Genomic DNA, 7,015 nt, shown 5'->3' on the forward strand with positions numbered 1-7,015 from the left:
CTTAGCTTGTAAATTTTGCTAATGCTTTGGCTATGTTACCTCTGCTAATACTTTGACCTATCGTATATACAGGTCCCTCCTGAAACTCGGAAAAGACGACATCGACGTCCGTGACATCTCGCTGGACAAGACAGAGTAGAGGAAAGGAGAGCAGAGGCAACAGCCATAGAGATAGATCACGATGCCTCTGCTCCACAACCTCAAGACACAACCTCGACTACCAAGCCTAAGAGGAAACGAGGCAATAGAAAAGGAAATCTATATCTAGATAAGGCATGCTATGTGATAACGGAGGTCAGGCCAGCAGGGGAGATCCTTGAGCCGAAGGAATTAAGAGGATGATTTCGTAATGCGATCGGGACCCTAGTAAGAGATAAATTGAACCCAGCAATCCCTAACTGGAAAGAGGTACTAGAGAACAAAAAGAATGAACTATGGGATAGGCAACTGAAGCTCAATTTTAGATTTCTAGAGGGTAAGCATGAATTGGTAAAAAAAAATGCTATCAGGATGATGGGAGAGTCATTCCGACGTTGGAGGTCGGAGCTCAACACGAAGTATATCCAAAAGGGGTTAACTCCCTTCAACGAGTTCGGCAAAATAATTCCTAGTCAATGGGAGGAGCTCGTGGCTCAGAAGACTTCACCGGAGGCATTGGAGCTCAGTGCCCGTAACACCGAGCTGGCAAAGAGGAACAAACACCACTATCATCTAGGCCCCGGTGGCTACTATGCTAAGGAAGAACAGTTTAGAAAGATGGACGAAGAGGCCGCAGCTGCTGGGAATATCGATGTGATGAATTTGAAGGTACGCTCAAGGAACTGGATATATACGAGGAGTATAGAATCATCCGGCAGTAATCTTAAGTTTGATAAGCCGGAGACCTAAGAGGCGGTATCAAGGATACTGAAATATGCTAAAGACAAGGAGAAGGGTTCATTCAATCCTTCCAGAGAGAGGGACAAGCTTAGCCTTGGCTTGGGAAACAAGGAGCACACAGGCCGCACCAGGGAGCTAGGGAAAAGGACGACCTAGAAGTAAGGATTCGAAGAGGATAGGCACATGTACAAGAAACATGGCCAAGACCGGGAGACTAGACTTGAGCTCCAAGTGAAGGCTCTAGTTGCGAAGGCGCTGGAGGAGCAAGGACTGTCTATGGAGTCACGGATATTAGTTACGCTGCCGGGAGAACTAGCATTAGTTGGCAGCCCTCCGAAAGTTCCTAGCAGCCAAGGTTCCACTGTAGCCACAACCCCAGTCGATCGCATACGGGAACCAACTAGTTGCACCTTGGTGTTTCTCAGTGGCCAGCAGAACACTGTGATGGAGGTGGCAATGGGTGTGGCACATCCTCCCAGTGGCTTACACCACAATAATAAGATACCGCCGGACTACACTAGGGTCGAGGTGCATACAGTGAAGCCTGAGTTCATGCAGTGGAGGATAGACTATGCAACTCCCGAGGGGCTGGTGTTACTCGGAGACGTTATGGGGCAATTCATCCTCTGGCACAAACGGGACATTATATTGACTGCTTCTTCGCCGCCTCCCCCTCTCCCAAATTTGGAGCGAGTTGTTGAGGTCGGGGAGATATTTTCACCGTCTCGTGACCCCCACATTCCTGAGATGCCACATTCTTCCTCGCCTCCTAGCGAGCATATGCCTGATGAGATGCCACAACCTTCTCCAGCTCGTACCGAGCAAGTGCATCATGAGATACCACAGTCTTCTCAACAAGCATAGCCGATACATGAACAACGAATGCCTCCTAAAGAAGCTGCAGCACAAGAAGATGAGGACGTGCCTGAATGGGAACTTCGAAAGAAGCATCCAATCACCATAAGGCCAATTTATGTTCTGATCAAAGACATCTCGTCGGTGTCCAAGTGGTATTCCCATGACCAGTTGAAGCCTAAGAACCAAGTTAAAAAGTCCCATCACAGGGTTCTGAGGAGGCTGTCACTAGCAAACTCCACCAAATTGCAAAGCAATATCCAAATGTTGATGCCATCAAATGGTCAAAGGATTGCCTAAAAACATATGAAAGAGGCAAGCCCTTCCTACCAAACCAGGATATCCAGCGCCTACCACTTGGAATGAGAAGGTACCATGATTGGTACTTGCATGTTCTCTCAACGAGTATAGATATCATACAAGCATGCTTCCCCACTGGCACATTTGGAAGCCCAGCCGGGAAAATTGTCTTTGACTTCAATGACATGCAAACATGCTTTCACCTGGTGAAAGGTCCTAATGGCTAGAAGGGGGTGAATAGCCTAATAAAAATTTCTACAACAACACTTAACAAAAGAGTTAGACAATTATGAGGCGAAGCAAGTGTTGCGCTAGCCTACTCAAAATGCAAGCCACCTATCACAATTCTAGTTTAGGTAGAATCTATTCTCACAATAGCTATGACACCACTCTATGTTAGTGTGCTCTCAAAGGCTAACTAAAGTGCCACACCAACCAATCAAGCAAGCTCTCACAACTAACTACACTAAAGAGCTTGACAACTAGTTTGCGGTAATATAAAGAGAGTGATCAAGAAAGTTATACCGCCGTGTAGATGTGAATAACAATGAAGACTAATCACCTCGGAATCAAAGGATGAACACAATGATTTATTACCGAGGTTCACTTGCTTGCCGGCAAGCTACTCCTCGTTGTGGCGATTCACTCACTTGGAGGTTCACGCGCTAATTGGCATCACATGCCAAACCCTCAATAGGGTGCCGCACAACCAACACAAGATGAGGATCACACAAGCCATGAGCAATCCAATAGAGTACCTTTTGGCTCTCCGCTGGGGAAAGGTCAAGAACCCCTCACAATCACCACGATCGGAGCCGGAGACAATCACCACCCTCCGCTCGACGATCCTCGCTGCTCCAAGCCGTCTAGGTGGCGGCAACCACCAAGAGTAACAAGCGAATCCCGCAGCGAAATACGAACACCAAGTGCCTCTAGATGCATACACTCAAGCAATGCACTTGTATTCTCTCCCAATCTCACAAAGATGTTTAATCTATGATGGAAATGAGTGTGAGGACTTTTGCTAAGCTCACAAGGTTGCTATGTCATTGTAAATGCCCGAGAGAGTGAGCTTGAGCCGACCATGGGGCTTTAAATAGAAGCCCCCATGAAATAGAGCCGTTGGCTCAATTATCGGGCTGACTGTGCGTCGACCGAACGCAGCATCGGAAGCTGCACCGGATGCTCCATTCGTGAATATCCGACGTGTCCGGTAGGTAGACCGGACGTGTTCGGTCTCTCCCAGACCGCCACGTGTCCAGTTTAAGACAAGGTAGACATTGCAGCCCACACTTTCATGCGATCGGACACTCAGATGGGACGCAGAACTACAAATGACCGGACGCTGAGCCACCGAGTCCGGTCGAGTCCAGTAAGCCACCAGGGCTGACCAGACGCGTCTATTAGAAACTGACTGGATGCTGAGCCTCAGCGTCAGGTCGAGTACAGTAAGCATCCACGCTCGATCGGACGCGTCTGGTCACTCCGGACCGGACGCTGCCAGCGTCTAATCAACTGCACTACCGAACACTGACCATGTAGATTCATACCGGTCGCGTCCGGTGTGGCGACCGGACGTGTCCGGTCGCACTGTGCAGTTCAGTCCTGAGCCACATGCCGGACGTGTCCGATCTCCATACTAGACGCGTCCGGTCACTCTGTGACCAGCATGACTAACTCGTTTTCAACTCTATCTTCTTCACCCTTGCTCAAATGTGCCAACCACCAAGTGTATCACCTTGTGCACGTGTGTTAGCATATTTTCACAAACATTTTCAAGGATGTTAGCACTTCACTAGATTCTAAATGCATATGTGTAACACCTCGGGTGTTTAAAATACTAAAACCTGACATGTCATCATATGCATTGCAAAGCATATGGCATTTGGTGAAAAACTTTGAGATGCATACACTAAAACAAGTTTATATTCATGAGATATGTGTTGAATTGTATTGTTTGACTTAAATTCAAAGTTTGTTGGGATTTTTGAATTTTTCAAGAAAACCCCGTTTTTCAGCATTTAAATCCTACCCTGAAAATCCATTTAAAAATCTAAGCATATTTTGGGGTTGATCCCAAAAGCAAAAGTGTAGAGCTTGGCAAGTTAAGCAAAGTTTGTTTTTGGAGTTTTTCAAGTTGTTTAGAAAATTTTTGAGTAATTCAAAAAGGCGTAATTCGTTAAATTTCCCTATTTGAATTCAAAAGTTCATTTCAAAATCTAGACCGAATTAGGAGATGGTTATAAAAGCAAAGTTGTAGAACTTTTGATTTTGAACAACTTTTATTTTTGGAGATTTTTGAGTTGTTATACAAATTTGGGAGTAATTTGAATTTGAAACCGAATGGCAATTCTGTAATTTGGATGAACAGTGTCCACCGCCGAAGCTACATGGCCGGCGACCGTCTTCGACGTTCCAGGCGCGCGCGTGGCGGCCTTGGCTTTGCGCTGGCGTGGGAAAGGCGTCGCCGTGGCTTCTCCTTGCTTCCTTGGCCGCCCTATAAAGCTCCGACGCCGCCGTCGTCGTCGTTTCTCTTCCTTCTCTGTTTTTCCCGTCACCACCGCCGCAGCTCCGTCGAGCTCTCGCCGTCGACTTAGCGCCGTTGCCGCCTCGGCAAAGCATGCTCCAGCTCCGCCGTAACCTTGCGCATCCAGCTAACCCCTCAATTTAGTCTGATTTCGCCGGGAAACGCCGCGCAACGTACTTCTTCCTCGCGGCCGGCGAACTCACCCGAGATTCCGTTTCTCCGTGGCCAGAGCCCGTCGGTGAGCCATTGCCCTTGATTGGTGTACCTTTGGTTTCGTCTCGATGATGTAGTACTTAATCCATAGCTGGTTGCTCATTTTGACCACTGCAGTCGCCGGTACACCATCACCGACGACGTTTTGCTCCGCCGTGATCACCGCGATCGTCGTCACGCCTCTCCGTTGCTTTTCAGGCTCGGCCAGTGACTCCAGTGTGTTCGGGGTGAGCTCCTGGTTCTACCCAAGTTGTTTGTTTCATCATTACCGAGCTCCTATCGCCGGCGTAGCATGGCCGTGCCGTCGTGTCCGCCATGGCCGCCGTGGTGCTTGGTCCAGTTAGTGTCGAGGCCCGATTGTGCCACCAATCGACGCGTAGAGATGTAGGGGTCATTTCAGTACCTTGGTCGTCGCCGTTGAGCTCGCCGTCGGCGAGTTTTTGCCGGTCAGCGCGCGTGTCGCCGTGGTCAAAGCGCGAGGTAGAAGATGACAAGTGGGACCCGGTTGTCAGTGACTCAGCGTTCTAAGTGGATTTTCTATTTTTTTAGAATTAAATGAATAGTGCTGTAATTTGTTATTTTTGTGTAGAATTATTTAGAGCTCCAAAAATTATGAAAATTTTTGTGTGAATTCTCTATGATGTATATTATATGACAAAAATTTGAAATATTGATTTCCAGTATTTTTGGGGTATGATAAAAATTGCTCAATTAATTAATAAATGACTTTCCATGATTTTTCTAGGCTTATTTACTTGTCCAAAAATTATGAAATTTGTTTTGTTACTTAGTTATCATGTAATGAACATTTGCTAAAATTTTGAGCTCAATAAGAATAAATTGATTTATTTCATAATTTTGAATTAAATAATTAATTCATAAAAGCAAATAGTAACCTTTGATGATTTAGGTTTTGTTTGAAATTTTGGATTGAGTGATGACCTTGGGTCATTTGTTGATAATGATCCTTGGCAGTTGATGTACGTGTTACGAAAAAGATTTAGTTTGTTGACTTGCAACTGTACCGCGAAGGAAAGTTGTATTCAAATTCTTAATTTTTGTATCCATCATCGAGCATCATGTTTCATATTCCGCATCATGTTAAACATGGCATTGTTATTACGTGTAGTGAACGAAGGTGAACACGTGGTAGTTAATCAAGTTGTTGAGGAGGTTAATCCGTCTGTTGAGGTCGGATCGAATACTTGTGTAACGACGCAGGAGCCGGACTTTTCCGTCAACGAAGGCAAGCCCCGGATGCATACAACCCTACCTTGTGTTTTACAAATTAATTTTGCTTTTGCTTTTCGTTACTGCATTAAGTGAGTAGGAGTTAAGTAAGAGCCTAATTGGTGCATTACCATCCTTGTTATTCCATATTTACCATATTACCAGTTTTTAAACTCGTATATGCCTAGTTTTGCTTAGCTATGCGTAGAACGATGAAAGTCGGGTGATTACCTGCCACCTGCAAGTTTTAAATGGAACATTGGTTAATTATGTTAGCATGTGATATGGGAATGTGGAGTAATAAATCTAGACCGGGCGGACTCGGGGTGTGTGAGCCACAAGACATGGAGGTCTTGTGAGCAGGTTCTTTCCGCCTGTGTCGATTAAGGCACGTCCGTTGTTGAATTGCATGAGGTGAGAATTTGTAGTACTAACCACATACTCCGGTAAGCCTTTGCTTGGCTATTCTATTACGAGAATGGCTACTCGCGCACTGGGAGTGGAGAGATGGCGGGAATAGCGTGTACCCTCGTGGCTAGAATATGGCCGGATTGGAGGTGTGCTGTATTCTCGGGTGGCGCGGACCCGTTCTTGTTTTAGAGGATCCGAGGGTAGGTTGGTATATGTAGGTCAGGGACCTGCATATGTCGTGTGGTCTGGAATTCCCAGCTGGGTTTTTTAATCGGTTCGAATCGTCGTTGCTCCTCGGTTATGGAGACTCAACTCACTGTTCATCATCGTAGAATTAATAACTGAAACTTGAGAAAGGTTTGCGAAAAAGATTGATATGAAGTTCATGATCTCATTGCGGATCCTGACAGATTCATATGTGGTACTTATAAAGTTTACCTTTGAAGTAAAGAATTTTATTAAAGAGCTTTTACGCAAAAGAACTTTGATTATTGTTAAAACCATACCTTGAATCCCTGAGCCTGCATTCCTGAGTTATCAGTTCTTATTTCGGTTAAGTCTTGTTGAGTACTTTTGTACTCAGGGTTCGTTGACCCTTGT

General features: G+C 45.8%; 1 long non-coding RNA gene across 1 annotated transcript; it reads left to right on the forward strand.

Annotated features, from left to right (window-relative positions):
* Nucleotides 1-3,855: 3,855 nt before the first annotated feature.
* On the forward strand, nt 3,856-6,333 carry LOC136509589 (uncharacterized). Its single transcript, XR_010772381.1, has 3 exons — nt 3,856-4,799; nt 4,892-5,001; nt 5,904-6,333. It is a non-coding gene; the product is annotated as an uncharacterized lncRNA (long non-coding RNA).
* Nucleotides 6,334-7,015: the final 682 nt, after the last annotated feature.

The sequence above is a fragment of the Miscanthus floridulus genome, chromosome 15, assembly GCF_019320115.1.
Source record: "Miscanthus floridulus cultivar M001 chromosome 15, ASM1932011v1, whole genome shotgun sequence".
Classification (NCBI taxonomy): Eukaryota; Viridiplantae; Streptophyta; class Magnoliopsida; order Poales; family Poaceae; genus Miscanthus; species Miscanthus floridulus.